Source organism: Amphiprion ocellaris, chromosome 13 (genome assembly GCF_022539595.1).
Source record: "Amphiprion ocellaris isolate individual 3 ecotype Okinawa chromosome 13, ASM2253959v1, whole genome shotgun sequence".
Taxonomy (NCBI): Eukaryota; Metazoa; Chordata; class Actinopteri; family Pomacentridae; genus Amphiprion; species Amphiprion ocellaris.
In genome coordinates, this window is record NC_072778.1 from 3,356,910 (window position 1) to 3,379,097 (window position 22,188).

Sequence of the window (22,188 nt, forward strand, 5' to 3'; positions counted from 1 at the left end):
GCAGTTAAATGTTTGTTCCAGCTTGTGATCAGTCTTTTACATCACCATGGAGGAATTCTGGTCCACTCTTCTCTGCAGAATAGTTTTAATTTGGTCACATTAGATGGTTTTAGATCATGAACTGTCCTTTTAAGGTCTTGTCACAGCATCTCAGTTAGATTCAACTTTGACTCGGCCACTCCAGAACCTTCATTTAGTTCTTTTTGAGCCACTCAGAGGTGGACTTGCTTGTGTTCTTTGGGTCTTTGTCTTGCTGCAGAACTCATTAGTGTTGAGCGTCAGGTCCTGAACTGATGGTGGATGTTCTCCAGGAGGATTTTCTGATAGAGAGCAGAATTCATGGCTCCATCAGTGATGACAAGTCGTCCAGGTCCTCCAACCGTCACACTACCACCACCATGTTTCACTGCTGGTATCATGTTCATGTGGAATGCAGGATTAGATTTACACCAGATGGAATGGACCCACGTCTTCCAGAAAGTTCCACCTTTGTCCACCCCACAAGATGTTATCCCAAAAGTCTTGGAGCTCATCTAGATATTGTTTGTAAATATCAGATGAACCTTTATGTTCTTTTCCTTCCAACTCTCCCATGGATCCATTTCCTCCCAGAGTCTTCCTTATTGTGGAATCATGTAGACGGACCTTAACTGAGGCCAGTGAGGTCTGCAGAACTTTTGATGTTCATCTGGGTTCTTTTGTGACTCCTCGATTAGATGTCGATGTTCTTGGAGAAATGTTGGTCGTTGGTCCACTCCTGGGAAGGTTCTCCACTGTTCCATGTTTCTCCATCTGTGGATAATGTCTCTCACTGTGGTTCTCTGGAGTTCCAGAGCCTCTGCAATGGCTTTGTAACCCTTTTTGTTGTGCTATGTAACTTCATAATACAATACAAACTTTCAGTGACTGGAGTGGACCACATGACTGAACTTTAACCACGTTTTTGTAGGTTTTTTATAATCTGTTTGCTTTAAAATGTACATCTATGAGCAAATGAAATGTGGGAAAATATATATAAGTTTCCATGTATGTTTAAAGATACTTATTGCACAGAAACAGTCCTGACGAAAAGGACCAAGCTTTAGACAGTGGAGTCATGTCAATACTTGTAATCAATTTCTTTGTGGATGACAACCAATTATATTCAGCTATGAAGCCCAATAAAACAAACCAGTTCTCCGTCTCTAATACCGCAATGAGGAACCTGGAGTTATTTTTTATCAGGATGCGTTCTTTAACTCACACATGAAGCAAGTCTTCTTTCACCTTATACAACATTGTAAGCACCAGGAACATTCTGCCTCAAAGGGATGTTGAAGAACTCGTCCATGCAAGTCTTACATCTTTGCTGGACTTCTGTAATTCATTGTTATCATGATGTCGCAGGAGCTCTCAGAAGAACCTCTGGTTGATCCAGAATGTTGCAGTAACTGACAGAAACCAGCAAGACAGATAAGTCTTCTCCTGTGGCTACCTGTAAAAATCAAGAATACAATTTTAAAATCCTTCTCCTCACACACCAAGCTTCAGTATATCTTTAAGACCATCTTATCTCAAAGGAGCACTCCACTCGAAGACTGTAGACTCCTCTGTTGTGGAATCAGCTCCCAGTTTAAGCCCGGGAGGCAGACACCCTCCGTACTTTTAGAATTACACCAGAAACTTTCTTTTTGATAAAGCTTATAGTCCAGTGACCCTGAACCACCTCTTAGTTATGCTGCAACAGGCCCAGACTGCTGGGGGAACTCCGTCTTCTTTCTTTTATAGCTACTTCTTTGTCCTCTCTGTACCCTTCTGCAGAGCTGCAAGGAAAAGTAAACAATTTTACAGTCAGACAAATCTTTGGTTGAAGTTTTGTTTGAATGTGTTTAAAGTTTATTCTTATTAGTCCCTGCTGAGAAATTTGTCCTTTGCCTTTGACCCTTTTTATTCAGAATTAATTACTAACAAACAGTGTAACACATGGGGATCAGCTGCACTGGTAAGGTCACTGCCTCGGTCATGATAACATATAATACGTAAACCTGAGGGCCTTGAGGGAACTCACACCAGCATGACGAGAACAAGCACCAAAGACTGGGGTTCAAACTCTCACTGTGTAAAGACTGAGGCAATGATCTGAGCTCTGTTATGTATTTTAGAGCTCAGACGGATGTGAAGTCTGTGCTGATTGATTTTAGTGTGTTGGCCCTCTGAACCATTGGGTCTGGACCTGAGAACCTCTCAGGTGTTCTATGGGGTCTGGACCAGGACGTCGGGCAGTGGGTTTGGGTCCTCTGGGTTGTTCAGTGGGGCCTCTGAGAATCAACCACTGCATCCTTTTGATACTTGATCAGAATGGGATCTAGGAAAGTTGAAGGTCAAATCAACATCTTGGGCGATTGTCATGTTTCCCAAGATGTTCCTGATTGATGTTTTTGCGATGTGGTGGGCTGCATTTTCCTGTGTGGGTAGGCAAGTGATACTTAAGATTTGCAAGAGGGATTGTGCTTATTCTAAGTTCATTTTGAGTGTTAAAGTCTCATCAACACGGACGCCGTTGTGGCCGATTGGTGTGTGTGTGTGTATATATATATATATATATATATATATATATATATATATATATATATATATATATATATATATATATATATATATACATATATATACATATATATACACACACAGTATATATACACTACAGTTCAAAGGTTTGGGGTCACCCAGGCTACTTATCAATGAGCGTTTCAACACCATTAGCTAACACAATGTAGCATTAGAACACAGGAGTGATGGTTGCTGGAAATGTTCCTCTGTACCTCTATGGAGATATTCCATTAAAAATCAGCTGTTTCCAGCTACAATAGTCATTTACCACATTAACAATGTCTAGACTGTAATGTGTGATTAATTTAATGTTATCTTCATTGAAAAAAATGCTTTTCTTTCAAAAATAAGGACATTTCTAAGTGGCCCCAAACTTTTGAACTGTAGTGTATATATGTACATATGTATATATTCAAGATTCCAGAGTTTTATTGTCATATGCACAGAAACTAACCAGTTACACTGGACAATGCATTTGTTATTTTTGCTGATCCTTCTTACCCAAATGACGAAATGTCTAAAAGTGTATAAAAACTAAGGCCTAATGACTAAATAGGTTAGCAGACCTCAGCTGACAGCAGCAGTGGTCATAAAGTGTACAATGCATTTGTAAACCGGGTTTGCATAAAAAGCGAATTACAGTATATGTACACATGTCCTATTTTACTTAGGGTAGAAGTAGCAATACCACATTGTAGAAATACTTTGCTATAAGGAAAACTCTTGTGTTTAAGAGTACAAAAGTATTTGCATTAAAAACTAAAAGTAAAGTACTTATTATGCAGCTTTCTGCAGTCATAGGTTATGCATTACTCTATATGCATTAATGTTACAGCTGATAAAAACTTGTAAAACTTTTCTTTTTTTACTTTTAATAACGGCCTGCTTGCGAATTCCTACAAGGGAACCGTAAAATTGTATCTTTATGCATAATCTGAATCTGCAAAGTAGCTGTCAGATACATTTAGTGAAGTAAAAACTACAATATTTCTCTGACAAAAATGAAAATTTAAAAAAAATATTCAAGTACCACAAAGCTGTCCTTCTGCTGCTGAGCCAAACTTGTTCAAACTAATTTCATTTTACCAGTTAGTTGAAAATGTGTATAAAATGTTACACAAGACATGTCCATTGATTCATCTGTTCAGCCTGTCCAGTCCTGGGATTGGATATTTCACACTAACATGATTCAGCTCCAATGAAAGCTGCAACAATAAATTTATTTAAAAACTAGCAGTGAACCCTGATGTTAATAAGTTAAGATATCTGTAAACACATGTCCATGAAATCATAGAAGTTCATGTTTGAGAGTCGCTACAGAGACACTCCCCTTTTCTCTCCTCCACCTCCAGACAGACTCCACCCTGAGATAAGACGCTGATAATAGAGACGTGACATTTTCACACTTGGTGGAAAATTACTAGAAAACACAAGAGGCCTGCGACAGGAACTACACACACACACACACACGCGCACACACACACACACGCACGCACGCACGCACACACACACACACACACACACACACACACACACACACACACACACACACACACACACACACACACACACACACACACACACACACACACACACACACACACACACACACTCACGATAAACAGCAGTTTCTCCTTTTTCAATCTTTCTCCAGTACTTTTCCTTTTGTTTCCTCAGGTTTCTTCCTATTTTTCCCTGAAAACAGACTATTTGACATTCCAGACAGATGCTAAAAGCTTCTTTATCTGTGAAGTTAATTATTTCTGTGTGCTTTGCATGTTTGTTTTTTGTTTGTACACCTTGTCATATTTCTGTTATTGTATGAACATTTTCTTCCTTCTTTTCCACGCTTTGTCTCAATACCTTTAGGGTGGGAAAAACAGGTTGAACAGGAAAAAGGGGGACATGAAAAGAAAAAAAAAAGTTGGAAATACTCAAAATTTGCAGGCAATTATCTTCAGTAAAGTCAGAAGCTGCTCCCATGTTGTCTTCATGTTGAAATTTAACAACATATGAGGCTCCCATATATATTTAAAAATCAAGATTGAACAAAAACTGATGATAATTCAATATACATCACATTAAATCTCATGTTTAATAAGACACATCATGGCACCAACAAGGCAAGTGAAACAGGAGATCAATGCAGCACCGAAAGCAACAGAAGTAAACAATGGAACATTTCTCAGTGGATTTACTTATTATATACATACTGATACTGTGGTGAGGGTTTCTGTAACAGAACTGAAGCATAAATCAAAATATACCTGCCAACATCCTAAACTACACGTTTAGTAGGGTTTCCATGTCACCATAAAGAGACCATCTCCTCCACAGCTGGTCTGTTTTTGTTCTACACAGACATGTCAAGCTTCCTGGATCCACCTACAACTATGAATTTAGTAATTAAAGTGTTTAGAACAACAAAAATTAAGCACAACAATGCTGCGTCCACCTAAACACCCCATTTAATGATGGTGGAACTTCAGTTTTGGACTTACAAAGATATTAGAGGGGTTAGTGGTGCTGGTGTGTACAGCAGGGCTCGCTGAGGATGCTGATCTGGATTAACTGAGTCGTTATGTTAACTTTTTAGAAGATTAGAAGCAAAATAATTTTAATATCTGGCTTGGACATTGCTGCCTCTTGGGTCACACATATGAAAACATATCGGAATGTTTTGAGCACTTAAGGGTGGAAATGCAAACATGAAAAACATAACTTCTAAATGTATTATTAGGAATTACAACATCATCACGCAGCTTAATTACGATTAAGTTTCTCGACAGATTTCATCAAGTCCACATGTTAATATTAACATAAAACACGACAGCACGTGCTAAAAGCACGCACAGGAAATCACACTGCATCTCTGCAAAACATCCTTGAACCCTGAATGCGTCTGTTGTCTATCTGTCGTCACACACACACACACACACACCTCTGAGTGTGTGTGTGTGTGTGTGTGTGTGTGTGTGTGTGTGTGTGTGTGTGTGTGTGTGTGTGTGTGTGTGTGTCCTGATTCCGGCTGCTGATTGGCCGTTAGGGACAGGTGTGGCTGACATGGATGACAGGTTGAGTTTACTCTCAGTGAGAGACCAGATGACAAACAACACAAAGTGAACTGTTTTTCTGCCGTTGTATCTTTTCTATTGCTGTGCGTCAGCAGGAAAGCAAGAGGTCAGAAATATGAAATACGGTATTTTTAAAGAAAAAAAAAGATCATGTACCTGACCATTCAAAAGTTCGGGGTCGCTTAGAAATGTAGTTATTTTTGAAAGACGAGTAGTTTTTTTTCAATGAAGATAACATTAAATGAATGATAAATCCTGTCTAGACATTGTTAATGTGGTAAATGACTATTCTAGCTGGAAACAGCTGATTTTTAATGGAATATCTCCATAGAGGTACAGAGGAACATTTCCAGCAACCATCACTCCTGTGTTCTAATGCTACATTGTGTTAGCTAATGGTGTTGAAAGGCTCATTGATGATTAGAAAACCTTTGTGCAGTTATGTTAGCACATGGATAAAAGTGTGAGTTTTCATGGAAAACATGGAATTGTCTGGATGACCCCAAACTTTTGAACTGTAGTGTATGTTGTGAATTGGCGCCATATAAATAAAACTGAACTGAACACACTGCTATGACATTAAACTTTATGCATCCTGGTAAAGTTTCAGTAAAACCACAGTTTTCAGTGGAATGCTCAGTAATATCCAGGCTTTGGCTGTTTAAACTCCCCCACTGATTCTCCTGACTGTTTTGGTAATCATTTGGGTTATCACTACCATTTACACTTAACATTTTCAATATGCTGTGATTCTGGCTGTGCTTGGTACCTCACCTTGATACGCTGCACAAACATAAAGCCTGCAATTTGTTACCGACCTGTGTGGAAGTTCCAGTAAAACACTCATCAAGAATCATCTGTCTGTCCTGATTGGATATCAACAACAACACGGATGTCCTGTTCCTTTTTGTTGCACTCTGTGTAAAGTCCACTGACCAGTTTGTGTAGCAACCCACTGTCAAAAGCACATATTGTCTGTATTTACATTGGAACACGAAGAGCTTCAGATTATGTCCCAACATTAAGTAACATCAGGATATTTTGAACTCCTGTAGCCTTACACTGTTTTTTTTTCTGCCTCAAAATATGCTCCACAACTGTGAGGTCAAACTAAACAAAATGTGGTCTCTGCGATTTAAGAGTCTCTGTTCCCATCACCTGACGACAGTGAGACCTGAAGAACTTAATTTGCATCTCTTTAACTGCATGTTAAAGACTGAATAAGAATCTTTCAACAATGCTTCAGTGGTTCTGATGTTCAACCAAATGTGACGCAACAGAAAAGAAGCACAACAACGCTGCATCCACTTTAATAATAGTGATAAAGTATGAAACCTTTCAAAAAACGACAATATCTGAATAGTTCTTGATGAGGTAATGATAAAAAAAACTACCAAACGAACAAAAAAACTTCCCAAATTATGCAAAGATTATGTGTTTGCAACCATTTCTGTAATGGATGCTCTTTAACAATTTAAATTTGTGCAAAAATGAAAACATAAAACAACTTTTTCTGCCATGATGTTATTGAACAGCCTCCATGTTTGACTTCCCTTCTTCTATCAGTTGCTATATAACATTACAGATTCTACACAGTGTACAAAGAGGCCAGCAGATTACAGAAATGACAGAATGCGTGGATTCCCAAACGTATGTGAGTGTTTGCCGATGAGCTAATATGATAGCAAAGTCTGCAGTGGGAGGAGGTAAAACATAGAACATCCACTTAGCAGAATGGGGTTTATGTCCGTTATTTTAAACATAATTAACTCATTCATTTCTTTTCAATATTACATTTTTCAATCAGACCTACAACAAGCTTTTCCTGCATTTTCTAGCTTGCCAAACTTTCCAGAAAGGTGGTGGCAAATACCACCACCTTTCTGGAAAGGTTGGAGATTTTACAGATTCTCTCCACCGTAAGAGGTCGTCTAGGCCCTTTTAACCCCTTTAAATAATCGTCCAGTGTTTTTCTGGTGAGGTCAGGTTGGAAAAAAAACAACAGAACTTTATTGCTTTAACTCTTTTCACTCTGGAAGGACGTTACAGAGTGTCACACTTTCAGTAAAGAGGTCTTATGGTGCTAATGGCATTAAAATGGATGAAGCATTGCTGTGCACCGTTCTGTTGCCTTACATTTAGTAGAATTGGAGACTGATGTAGCAAAATTGAATGCTGTTGAATGTGACTTTCTGTATTTATTGGTGTTCTTGCATTGTGCATAGTAGGTTAAACCACAGGCTTTAATTAGAACAAGGGTTAGGTGCTGTATGTGGTCCAGATCTGCAAGGAAGATGTGGCTGTAAATACTCACAGGGTTTAAGAACCAGACTAATTCCTTGGTAGATTTTCTGTGGTGCAAATGTGAAGAATGACCTCCTTAAACAGCTTTCATTTTTGACAGTTTGGTCAATATTTGTGCAATACTTCTGTCACTGAGACAGGAAATGCTCATTTAAGATGCACTTTTACATTGAATTTTTTTGCACAAAATGACTTTTGTAATGTTGAATACTATTTTTTTTGATCCCCCAATTTTTCCCAATGGTTGTTTTAATCAGCAAAACGATTGATTGGTGACAAAAATCTTCAGATTATTTGTTATTGAAAAAATTGCACCACCGATCATATTGTCGCATTTTCTTGTTTAAAGGTAGATGTGAAAACAAAGTGATTTGGCATCATTTCCTTAAGGCCAAGGCAAGTTTATTGGTTTAGCACAATTCATGCACAAGGCAATTCAAGGCGCTTTACAATGGCAAAGAAATGCATTGCAGAACTTCAAAATTAATTATAAAGATGATTTAAAAGTACACATTAAAATCATAGACATAAAACATAAAAATTTATTAAAAGTCAAGAAAACAGACTGAGCATCTAAGAGAAAGCTGCAGCAAACAATCTGGTTTTCAGGTCTGATTTAAAAGAGTTTGAGCAGACCTCAGGTGTTCAGGAAGTTTGTTCCACAGGTGAGGAGCATCATAGCTGAATGCTGCTTCACTATTTTTGGTTCTGGTTCTGGAAACACCTGTCCCTGATGACCCGAGGGCTCTGGATGCTTCATATGGAGATAAGAAGTCCAGGATGTATTTTGGTCCAAGACCATTCAGTGCTTTGTAGACCAAGAGTAAGATTTTGAACTCTATCCTTTGACTACCAGGAAGCCAGTGTAATGATTTGAGGTCCAGTTTAATATGGTCCAGTTCCATTTAAGGTTTGTGCAGTTTTGAATTTAAACATGAGGTTTTTTTAAAGACACCTTCAGTCTCTGTGGTCAAACTAATCAGCCACATGGTGATAAAGGAAGAATGTGGGCGAAATCCATGCATCGGATACTGAGGTGGTGACCTGACACTGAACCTCAGCAGGTCGTAACCCCTTTGAATTTAGGTCAGCTGTCTCAGATCATCTTCTGGACAACTCAAACGCTAACATCAGTGCTTTCACAAAGGGGACATTCCTCCTGTAAAAGCGTGTTTAAGAGGCGATGAGAAACAGCAGAGGGGATTTTTACAGCTTTATACATAAAGCAGAAACACGACTCCCCTGCCGACACTAGGGGGCAGAATAAGTTAATTTTTGAATATCAGGGCAGACTATTAATTTTCCCTCTGTCCTGCCTTTTCAATGTCACAGTTTCAATTACGGACGACCTTTTCGCCTCGCGTGGCAGCATTCATGTCACGGAACATGTGATTCCGATGGAATTCCTAAAGCAGCCCAGTAAATATAGCTGACCTCAGTCCAGATGCACGCACGGAGAAAGTACAATGAGGCTTCTAGAGTCCTGGAGAAACAGCATGGATTCAAAAGGCCTTGGCTGCTCATTGTGTATGTGGCCTGTGAACTAGCCCTGCATAGATTTGTTGATGGAAATATTAAGATCGTGTTTAAGAGGTCCTTCGCTGCACATGTATTTACATTTAATTGTGCACATATGTAAAAAAACAAAAAAAAAAACAAGCTGCTTTGTAAATTGAGTCTCAAACACCAGAAGACATTATCACAACAGCTTCCCAAGTGATTCATCATCTCATGGTCAGAAAACGGGGTATTCATTTGGATTAGAGACTCATTAAGGTACAGACTGACCACAAACATGCTGCAGATCTCTCACAAGAAATTAATGCTGTGCAGCAAACAAAACCTCAAAACACAAGGGATAATGGGTAGAGGGAGATGCATGTAAAACAAAGTCAGTGAAGATAAGATAAGATAAAGATGACCCTTTAGTAGGCCCATAGTGGCTAAATTTGCAGTGTTGCAGTAAACATTGAAGGAATAAAGCATAAAAATAAAAGTAACTGAAAGTACTTGTTCTAAAAAACAACATTATTACACAGATCAGTGATATTGCATGGACTTTTGGATGGATAGAAATACCGATCGAGTACTATTATTGCACAGATCGTCTAAGAGGAACAGCGTGTATTATAGTGCATGTAGAAAAACAGCTAGCGCACAGGGGTTTTAAAGTGGAAAATATTCATAATTCACATGATATTGTACAGAAGAGATCTAGGGTTTTATCGGTGTGTGTGGTCTACTGGGAGCAGAGCTGGTTGTAAAGTCTAACAGCAGCAGTCAAAGGAGTGGAGATGCTTGGGATTGAACCCAGGGCTCCCTACTAAACCTGAGGACAGTGCTGTCCACCACTACCATAAATTATGCAGTCCAGATTCACACATTTGGGGTCAGCTAGCTGGAGTGCGATGCCTTGGGTGGACCACCTCTTGATCTGCCAGGCAAGTTAAAACTCCCAAATCTAACAATTACAATCCATATTCTGAGCCATTATTACCTTATGACATGCAGTACATACTGGTAGCTGCAAATACTGAAGCTAAAATGATTGATCTCACAGAAGGTTTTCACTAAATGGAACAAAAATGAAGACATAAACAGAGAAAGAGGACTAAATGAATGCTGTCTGTTCTTTAAACATCATGGTTTCATCTGCCTCACTGATACTTCCTCAGTTAGATTAATGTCTTAAATGAAACCTTGTTGAATCTTCCAGCCAACACGTGAAGGAGATGTTGCATCATATTTTTTATTATCACAGAAATCAGAACCCCCCCCCCCCCCCCCCCCCGCCAGCTAAACGTTTTATCTTTTTTCTTGCAACAAAAATGTTTGAGGAGCAACACATTGTACTCACCTTTCTAGGTGTCTGTTGGTGGTACATTTCATCGTTATCTTATACAGTACGTTTTGTTGAATGTACGGAATGTTCTTCAAGATCGCCTGCGCCTCTCTTCAGGGACTAAACCTTAAAAGGAAAGATTAATGAAAACTGTATAAAAAATAATGTCTCCTGGCATGAAAACATCACTTGGAACAGTTTGATAATCAAATGCAAGAATCCTAAGAAGATCTACGTTTAAAAAATTCACAAAGTTTGTCAGAATGACTAGTCAGATGCTTACAGTGTTTGGATTCTGGTTGTTTCTGGGCTTTCAGCTGCTGGAAGGATCTTAGTTCACAAAGACTATGTATATGGGTTTAGAATCATTTATTCTGTATCCTGGTCATAACATTCAAACTCAGCACATCTCCTCTAAATGTGAACTAACAGTTTAAACTTCCAACCATCCAAAACAGCAGATTTAACTCCATAATTACATATGATAAGGACACAATACATCTCGATTGAGTCTCAGCTGCTGTGATGGATGCATATGACCTGTAGCTGGTATATTTTGCATATTTCCCTCACTTAAATATTCCAGATCATCAAACTAATATTTATATTTATTGAATATTAGACAGAGAAAACCCACAGAACACAAAATGCCATCTTAAAATTGTTGTTTATGAAAAATGACTGAAAACATATATCATCACCCTGTGAAAAAGTAATTGCAGTTAAATGTTTGTTCCAGCTTGTGATCAGTCTTTTCCATCACCATGGAGGAATTCTGCTCCACTCTTCTCTGCAGAATAGTTTTAATTCAGTCACATTAGATGGTTTTGGATCATGAACTGTCCTTTTATGTCACGGGCCTAGCCCAGCACCGCCCCCTTCTGGCCATACGTTCCCCTGCCGGTGTGTGGCCGGTCTGCGAGGCTCTCTGCAGCTGCTGATTACTGGATTAGATGCAGCTGTGAGAGCCTCACACCTGCAGCTGATTCCATCTGCTGCTATATAGACTGGCTTCACACAGCAGGGGATGTGGGACCATTCTGCTGTACTGACTGCCTGCCTGGAGCTGAGACAAGGAGCAGCCTGTGTTTTCCTCCCTGCCGTCCTTGGTGGAAGGACGGGAACCCCTGCCGCCCTCTGGACAAGGGCTAGTGAGTTTTTGGCCTGAGTGGCATTAAAGTTATTTTTTGAGAATAAAGCCTGTTTGACTGTGACCTGCCTCCTGCCTGCTCTGTGTGCGCTCACCTTGGGTTCACAATCCCCCTCATCCTGTAACATTTTAAGGTCTTGTCACAGCAACTCAGTTGGATTCAAGTCCAGACTTTGACCCTTGCACTCCAGAACCTTGATTTAGTTCTTTTTGAGCCACTCAGAGGTGGACTTGTTTGTTTACTTTGGATATTTGTCTTGCTGCAGAACACATTAATGTTGAGCTTCAGGTCACAAACTGATGGTGGATGTTCTCCAGGATTTTCTGATAGAGAGCAGAATTCATGGCTCCATCAGTGATGACAAGTCGTCCAGGTCCTCCAACCGTCACACTACCTCCACCATGTTTCACTGCTGGTATCATGTTCTTCTTGTGGAATGCAGTATTAGCTTTACACCAGATGGAACGGACCCATGTCTTCCAGAAAGTTCCACCTCTGACTCATCAGTCCACAGGATGTTCTCCCAAAAGTCTTGGAGCTCATCCAGATATTTATTTGTAAATACCAGATGAACCTTTATGTTCTTTTTGGTCAGTAGTGGTTTGATCCTTCCAACTCTCCCATGGATCCTTTTCCTCCCAGAGTCTTCCTTACTGTGGAATCATGTAGATGGACCTTAACTGAGGCCAGTGAGGGCTGCAGATCTTTAGATGTTCCTCTGGGTTCTTCTGTGACTCCTGGATTAGATGCTGATGCTCTTGGAGAAATGTTGGTTGTTGGTCCACTCCTGGGAAGGTTCTCCACTGTTCCATGTTTCTCCATTTGTGGATAATGTCTCTCACTGTGGTTCTCTGGAGTCTCAGAGCCTCAGCAATGGCTTTGGAACCGTCCAGACTGATGAATGTCAATATCTTTGTTCCTCATCTGTTCTTGAACCTCTTTAGAACGTGGCATCATGTGCTGCTTTTTGAGACCCTTTAGCTACTTCACAATGAAGACAGGTTCTATTTAGTGATGTTTAGATCCAACAAGCCTGGCAGTGATCATATGTGAGTGTGGATGGTGAAACTGAACCCAACTGATGAATGAATTTGGTCACTTGGTAGATTGGTAGCTAAGGGGGCAATTACTTTTTTTACATAGGGCAAGATGGACTGGGCAGAATTTTTCCTTCAATAAATAAAATCATCTAAAAGCTTCATTTTGTGTTTTCTTGGGTTATCTTTGTCTTACATTAAAACTAATTTGATGGTCTGAAATATTTACTATATATAGTATAGTATTGTATTTACTATATATACCATTATTGCATTACACTAACTCTGTTTCTCCTTGTGTCCTTTCTCCGAGTGTCCCTGGTCCCAGAGCTGGATGCTTCAGATGTGTGGTTGTTCTCCCACAAACTCTATCCCTCTACCTCCATCCCTCTATCTCTACCTCTTCTGTCCCTCTCAACCCGCCCGGCCAGCAGACGATGGGTCCCCCCACATTAGAGCCGGGTTCTGCTCGAGGTTTTTTTCCCTGTTAAAAGGGTGTTTTCCTTGCCACTGTCACCTTTTGGCTTGCTCTGGGGGTCAGGCATATGGGTTCTGTAAAGTGTCTTGAGACAATTTTACTGTAATTGGCGCTATATAAATAAAATTGAATTGAAACATTTACATGTGACAAATATGCAAAAATAAAAGATTTCTGAAGGGGGGCAAATACTTTTTCATGGCACTGTGCAGTGTAAGTTCTCTATAAATCCTCTCCAGATAGTGGGTTTTAGCTTTATAACACAGTTTCAATTTGGCAATTTCTTCTATAAAGATAATTATCCTTTCAAATCTGCCAACAGTTTTCACAGTTCACATCTTGTTTCCATGGACCTCCCTATTATGGTAAATGACTCTTGATGGCTATTAATGATCTCCAACTGGCTTGTGATTCACAAAAATAAACAAACTACGGCAGTTTAATCCTTTCCTTCTTTCAGGACACCAAACTCTTCATTATTTCCTCTCCCTGTATTGCAGTATTCTTTCAGTGGACTGTGGATACGACCGACTTCAACAAGTTCATTTTGAGTCCCTGCTTTCTTATAGAAAGGTAATTCACTGAATGATACAACTGAAGCAGACTGACTCACTTTCTTTGAACAAAACATTTGTGGCATCAGCTTTGAACAAAATTCAATTTCACTCAGACTAAATAGATTCTGTAGACCCCCTGTCTGACCGGCCTGACTAATTGTCCTGCTGCAACGGGGAAAAAAGAAAATCTTTTCATGAATTCTATTAACATGTAGTCTCTTTGACTCTGCAGACCGGGACACAAAATGAGGCGCAGTCTCATTGCTGCGGGGCTCCTAAATGACAAGGATGGGAATATGTTTTAATGAGCCCGAGTCCTGAGGCGACGGAGTAAATTTTTTATTGGAGGGCCGAGGCCGCGAGGCATTAACAATGCATGGAAATGAGGTAATTTGGTCCTAAAAACACGGAGGTGAAAACACAGGAAAAGGTGGAAACATGCAAAATTGTGCAAATGAGGAGAAACATGCCTCCAGCTGTTGTGAAAAATGTCAATAAAAGCTGATCACGGGGTTCAGTATTCATCACACACAATCAGTTATTGGTGGGGCCTGAGGTATTATTTAAAACTTAGTTTTCTCTGTGTATTTCGGCCTTTTGTCTACATGCAGTCCATTCTAGGATGAAGTTTTTCAGAGAAACGTTGAGTGTTTGACTTGTGATGTGTGCTGTTATCTCCTGCGTTTATAAGAGGAAGGTTGTGCATTGAGAGACAGTGGATATTGATGATGCTAACCCTACTAACAGGAAGCTTTCTGACACATTCAGTTATATTCAGGAACAGAGGAGTGACAGTGGACTCCAGTCGTACTTGTGAAGTCGGGCAAAATCGGACACCAAAGCTTCACCCATCCATCCATTATCTATACATCGCTTAGTCCTCCTTAGAGTTGCAGGGGGACTGGGGTCTATCCAAGCTGACTTAGGATGAAGGCAGACTTCACCTGGACAGGTCGCCAGCATTTTAAGGTTGAACAAATGATAAAATTGGACGAATAGGATGTGTGAATCAAATTTAAGAGCAAATAATGGTAAGACTGTAAGACCTAATGTGTCAACTGAAGCTATGAGTACATTAAATAATCCTGTGGAAAGCGGCAACCCAATGGAAGCCCATGGAGCCCATATAAGCCCCAAGACCAGAAGTTCATGTCCTCTCCTCATCTGCACTCATGAGGTGAAACCAATGTCATGCTGAGTTAAGCAGAAATAATGCTAGCCTTGCAGAAATAAAAAAGAGGAGGTGGTCTAACTTTTGACACGATTATATCATACACATCCTGATTGGGTCTTAAGATGACTGGAACGGAAGAGGAGTGTTTAGGAGAAGGTATATAAGACGATGCAATGCTTTGTGTAATCTCAAGGTTTTGCTCATGTTTGTTCTGACAACCTCTGCATTGTATAAACGTTATTCGGATCAGACTCTGGAGACTGCTTAAAGATTCTTGAGAACTTTTGAAGACTCCACTTTTGATCCAGAATTGATATTCGACCACAGGCGTTTCTAGCCCATTTTTGGGGTGCTCAAGCACCCCTAAAATTGAATCCCAGCACCCCTAAAATTTTAGAGATTTTTTTTTTTTTTGTATTGCATCTCCTTTTTTCTTTTTACAAACCAGAAAAGTTTAAAAACCATACAGTACTTGGTTGATAGGTATTGTTTTAACCTATCAACCTAATCAACGTTGTAGGAGAGGCAAAAAGTGAGTATAAAACACCCAAAATGTGTTTCTGTACTAGAGGCTGAATGCAGGGATTTATTTTAGTGACAGTGAAGAAACATTTTCATTTCCATCCTGCTCTGTCAGCAGGACGGATCTGCAGAGACTTTGATTCATCTGCTGTCTGGACATGGAGTGATGAGGGTCTCCTTCCTCTAATCAGACAGTGGGATGCTGCAGGTCACTAGACTGACCAGCTGTACTTTGGAAGGGGAGGAGCTCACAGCGCCACCTGCTGCTCATTGAGGACGGTAACTACAGAATGATCCCAGCTTTCATGTCAGACAGGGGCGGATCCAGATTCATTTTAGTTGGGGGGGAACAGGGGGGTACAACAGATATTTTGGGGGGGGGGGGGTAAGAAACAAAGGAAAGCTGCTACTGACCTCTTGCTTTTACAAAGTATTTTTCATGTTGTTTTGGCTCTTTAACCCAATAGGAAAGCTGTATATGACCTTTTCATTTTGAACTGTTAACATTCAAATTATGATGGACTTGTTTCCTTGTTAATGTGAATTACAGCATCATTAGCTGCAACATCTGCCTGTTCTGTAAAACTGGTAGCTCAACGACTGCATCCTGAGGGCAATTAAGTGACAAATATTGTGAAAGAACAGCAATATTACAACCCTGACAATTTCCACTTCTTAGAATGTTTACTGCCAATTATCACACATAAAACAAGAAATAATATTCTGTACTTTTAGCAACCAGTTCTCAGCTGTAAACCATAAACATCACAGGGTTCTGTATGCTAATCAGTCTAAATCAGAATGAGTACTACCCAATACACAGTGAATAAATATTATCTGAAAGTCGGGTTATTGTTGTTTATCAGCACAATACAAAAAGATTCATGTTAGACATATTCCAGTTAAGACTCTAGAATATCATGATTTATGTAAATTTACCTCAATAATATAAATGTTCAGGTTAAGATTGTGCAGTGATATTTATTATGTAAGTTTAGCTGATTAAAGTTTATGACTCTACACTACAATATTATTATTTAAATTGACATCATTATTATAATATTTAGGGTCAGACCCTACAGTATTGAGATTAAGAAATCAAATATTCTATAAAATGTAAATACACTGAACTCATTTGGATATATTTAAGTGACTCTACAATATTATTTGACACAAATCTATCTAAATCAACATTTTAATCATTTTTACTTCAAACATTTACTGGACTGATTTAAATATTAAAATCACTCCTTTCTAATCCTCTGCTGCACGTTCAAACCTGAGGCCTTAAATAGAGAAACACACAAGTATCTGATTGAAGGAACTTCTGCAGAGTCCTGGTTCCAGAACATGATGACAGAATTATAGACAAACTTTAACAAAAGCTGCCTGAGAGTTTACAGGTTTTTATGTTAGATTTCTTCAGTAATTTAATGAGAGTCATCAGCAAAAATCAAGTGTTCATTTGATGAACTTCATTTCCTAAAACATCCAGAATTGGAGCTCATATCTTTGCCAGCTGTAAAGTTTCTGCTCCTTCACATGTTGTGTTGTTGTAAACTTCCTCTTTCAAATAAATATCCTCCTAACCCCCTGGAAACCAGCGTTTGTCCTGTTTTTGTGTTGCTCCTCGGCGACCCGAGACAGCCGGGTTGTAATGTTTTTGGAGCAACACACCATACTATGACGTTTTTACAATGATGGTTCTACTATGGAACCAGTTTGACATGTTCAGGTGTTCTTTGTGTGAAAACTCAGAGATTTCAGGTATCAGAAGGTGGTTTTCAACTTTCTTTGTTAACTTTCTGCTTCAACTTTAAACTAAATTTACTTCACTAAGCCAGCCCTCTGGACTTAAGATAAGATAAAGATAAAGTTCTTTATTTCTCCCCACTCCAGGGGAAATTTACATTGTTACAGCAGTTTTATTTACAATATATACAAGGGTGGCAAAATTTTTAACAGAAAAAATAAAAATAAAAATAAAGTTTAAAAGTGCAAAGATGTGCAGTGCAAGAATGTCTGTGCAAATTGTCTGTGCAAAACTTCCAGGAAGCTGTGTTCCTATTGGCTGTCCAGGTGGCTGCTTGGTGTTATCAGGAACACCTGAGCAGCTCGGTGTCTTCCTGCTTTATTTAGCTGCAGACAAACATTTCTTCTGCTTCTCTTCACCACTAAACCGGGTTTGGCTCCATTGCTTTAGTTTGTTCTTTAGGCGTTGGCTTGCAGCTTCCAGCAGTAAAATCATCTTTAATGTGTTTCTTGGTGTGTTTTAGGGCTTTGTACTGGATAGTTGTCTTGGTAAATGTGGTTCTTTAGCCACAGTTAGCACATGGTGTTAATGTGTGCAATGATTAGTGGATTTGGTGCAGGTGAGTTGTGTCTTTATCTTGGCTGTAGTGAGTCTTCAGAGGTTTTTGGTCAGACACATTCTGTATTCTTGTTGGTGAACCAACGTTGGTTGTCCAGAAGGTAAGAGTTCCTGTCCTGATTCTCTGTTCTCAGAGGTTCTCTGGTAGGCTGCAGGAGACTTTAGTGTTTAGGTTGTGCTAGTTTGGTTTTTGTATGGTTTCATTTGGATGACTATCTTGAGGCCCCTCCATGTGGTTTAGTGAGGTTTTCTGGAACAGTTCTACAAAGCAACCTGCAGCAGAAGAGACTTTGAGAGTTTTTAGGAAGTTCTGGAGACCAGACTTTAGCGCAGCAGAAACATTTGTCAGCAGTTTGAGCAGGAGAAGGTGAGCTTCAGAGTAGAAATGAGAGAGAAACCTTCTTGACCCGTGTGGTGAGGTCCTGTACCAAGAGTTTGAGCAGGTTGTGAAGAGTCTGTAGTTCTTTGGTCTGAAAGCACAAGAAGAGTCGACTCATTAAAGGAGAAAACAGGAGATATTGTTGGTTCTTCTGTCGCTCTGCAGTTTCCAGTTTCCTTAGACTGAATATCAAGTTTATATTTTAAATGATTTACCATGTGAGCCCAAGAAGACTTCAATAAACTCCCTCCATCCCCTGGACACAACATATTTTATTACCATGTTAAATCTTTTTTTTTTTTTTTTTTTTTTAAATATGTTTTTGAGTTTTAATCATAATTTTAGCGTAGTTTTTTTCTCTTTGCTTGTTTAGTTTTGTCATCTGTGTGAAAAGTGCTAAACAAATAAAGTTGATAAACTGTATAATTGACTAACTCATGATTGTGACAACAGAAGTATTTTCATTGTGATTTAAGGGTTTGTTTCATTTTTAAGGTTGGGGTTAAAATCTTGACAGAAAAAAAGTTTAAAGAAATAAACTACATGAAAAAAGCAATTAAATCAAAGGAAAAAACCTTTAATACAATAAAATGTCTAAAGAGAAAATTAAACATTAAATACAATTAAGTTCTATTTAATTAGATAACTAAACAGAAGATAAAAAACATGTAATTATGAAATTAAACAAAAGTTTTTTAAACAAAAATATTAAACATTAAAGATGAAATATTTTAGATAAACATTTAAAAATACAATTAAACAAGAATATTACACATTTAAAAAAATACAAAACATTTAATTAGATTAAAACTTTAAAAAGACAAAACTTTTAATTGAAGCATTAAATATTTAATTAGAAAATTAAATCTTAAAGACAATAAAACTTTAAATCGGAATTAAACAGAAAATACAATAAGCATTAAAAAAGAAAATTAAACATTAAAAGGTGGTAAAACATTTAAAAAGAAGAACCTTAAAGATTTAATCAAAAAATTAAACATTGGGAAAGAAAAGGAAATTTTTCAAACAAGCCGATAAAACATTTGAAAAAACAATTAAACATTAAAAAGACAAAACATTTATAAATCAAATCAGACATTAGAAAAGAATAAAAGGTGAGAAAAGAGCAAAACTAAACATTTAAGAAGAATCAAACTAAAGACAAAACATTTCAAAAGACACCAGTTAAACTTTAGAAGCTCAAATTAAACAGAAGACTCAATAAAACGATGAAAAAGAGCAAAACCAGATAAAAGTCTTAAAGTGTTTTCTAGTCTGAAATGAAAACATCAAGTTCTTTCTTCAAACATTTCCTCTTTCTATGGTTTGATTGTAGACAGATTTACTAAGAACTCATTTCAGAAAACTGATTTCCAGATAAAGTCTACTAGTAATTGAAGGCATTGATCAAACTAATGTTACCTACTGATCTCCACAAACTTTACTGTTCAGTGAAGAGAATCAAAGTTTGTTGAGGATTTCTAAAAAACCCACAGGTGAAGGTCTGAGAAGAACTCAGATGGATGATCTAAATGTGAAATCAAGACTCATGGTCACAAGTTTTAAGGCTTCTGTTGACCAGAAAGTTCAAACTAACAGAGAAGTACTGAGAAAGTTTTAAAATTTCAGTCCTCAGACTGTCTGAAGGTTCAAACTAACAGAGAAGTACTGAGAAACTTTTAAAACTTCAGCCCTCAGACTGTCTGAAGGTTCAAACCAACAGAGAACTACTCAAGAACTTTGAGGTTTTCAGTCCTCAGACTGTCGAAAGGTTCAATCTAACAGAGAACTACTCAGGAACTTAGAAGATTTCAGTCCTCAGACTGTGTGAAAGCTCAGGTCCTGAGGACTCGGGAGGTGTGGAGGCTTTGGAAAGTCTTGGAACTGAGGGTTCCACCCTCCAGAACAAAGGCTGAAGCCCAACCTCCCGAGAAAAACGGTCGAGTCGAGACTCAAGTTAAAAAAAAAACTCGAAAACGACAAAAAATAGATGATAAATGCGCAAAAAAAAGAAGAATTAGTATCTGAGCGAGTAGCTCAGGAGGATAAGAAGAGGACTACCAAGTGGAAGGTCGCAGGTTCAAGACCCGCCACCGGCAGTTTTCTTTCTTTGTCTTTGTCAATCTTTTGATAAAACTTAAGAAGTGTCTGGTCTTGAACCAGCGACCTGCAGCTCCATAGGCAAATCCTTAACTCACTGAGCTACAGATCAGATACAAAGAAATAAATTCGTCGTCCCTTTGACATCGTAGTTGCTGAAGTCACCACATGGGTGGAGCCAAGGCGGAGTCTGGGTGGAGTCAGGGCGGAGAGTAGGCGGGGAGGTGGGTGGCGGCCTCCCCCCTCTACTCCCCCACCACCCACCACACCTTCCCCCGCCCGACGAGTTCTTCGAGTCTCCACGAGTTCTTCGAGTTTCCAAGGGTTTTCCCGAGTTTCTTGACTTTCCACCAGGTCGGAGGCAGAACAAGTTGTCATGAAGAGGTGTTGAAGTCGGCCAGGATGGACTGACTTTTTATAGCGACTAGAAGGAAGACCACTAGAAGAGCAGGTCTTTAACCACCATCCATAAAATCCATGGAGTCGACTCCAGAGAAATGAAGGGACGTCAACTTTTATCAACCTCCATCCAGATGTTCAACTTGATATCTTTACTTGGACATTTTTAGCACCACAAACCTTTTGTATCACACTTTATCATTTAATGGACTCCACCAGCAGATTTAGTTTTTGTTGAGAAACTATATTCTTGTCATTGTGGGACTGCAGTATTTAAAACTCTTCCTTCTATTTGACCTCATGTTTATTAGTTTTAGTGGAGAAACTTATTTTAATTGTCCATTAGTCTCTTAAAAACTAAATAATAAATTGGATTAGTCAAGAGGTTTAAATTTCTTACTTTGTCATATTTTAAATACGAAAAAAAAATAAAGCGTCTTGAGACAATTTGACCTGTATTTGGCGTTATATAAATAAAATTGAATTAAAATTGTATGTATCTTGTAATGGAGTAATTCAGCGATATATGTTGGAAAACACATTTTCTTTGTCCATTAATCTGTTGATTGTTTTCTCCAGTAACTCATTTCTTATTTTGGTTTATAAAATGTCAAACCCAAATATATTCAGTTTACTGTCATAAAAACCAAAAAGATTTACATTCATGATGCAGGAATCAGGCAGTTTTTCACTTTTTATCTTAGTTTAGTCAGAAAGATAGTTGATGTGTGAATTGTTGCAGCTTGTGAGACGTAAAGGTTTTAATCTTTGGGGCTGAGTGTCAGAAAACATTTAGAAACCAACATCAACAAAACACTTAAAGATTTGAACATCATTAAAGGGAAATCCAACTTTTGCAAGACAATGTCTCATTAAAGGAACTTTATTTCCAATGTAAATGTGTGATATTCATCCTCTGGAGCTTTCTCTTCACATCGTCTTCCACCTGGACTGCTTTGGTCGGGAGCATGTGCAACAAACATTTGAAAAACTGCACTTTAAAATCAATGAATGACACTGACGTTTAATCTCTACATAAATGAGACTGAGTCTGGATGTGCTGCTCTGTCATTAACTCCTAAGTTTAGGGAAAGTTCAAACAAAAGAGGACAGTTCAGATAAGACTTGAGAATGAGCTTATTCTGAACAAACATCTCAGACTTTCTGAGCTTCAGCACCTTTAGCAAGATATTTTAACAACAAGCAACTCA

The 22,188-nt window shown here is 38.6% G+C and overlaps 1 long non-coding RNA gene across 1 annotated transcript in view; it reads right to left on the reverse strand.

Moving 5' to 3' along the window:
- Positions 1–10,941: 10,941 nt before the first annotated feature.
- LOC118471266 (uncharacterized) overlaps positions 10,942–22,188 on the reverse strand; it is a 34,796-nt gene continuing 23,549 nt past the window's right edge. Inside the window, exon 5 of the long non-coding RNA XR_008603761.1 lies at positions 10,942–18,569. This is a non-coding gene — a long non-coding RNA (uncharacterized LOC118471266). The remainder of the gene's footprint in view (positions 18,570–22,188) is intronic.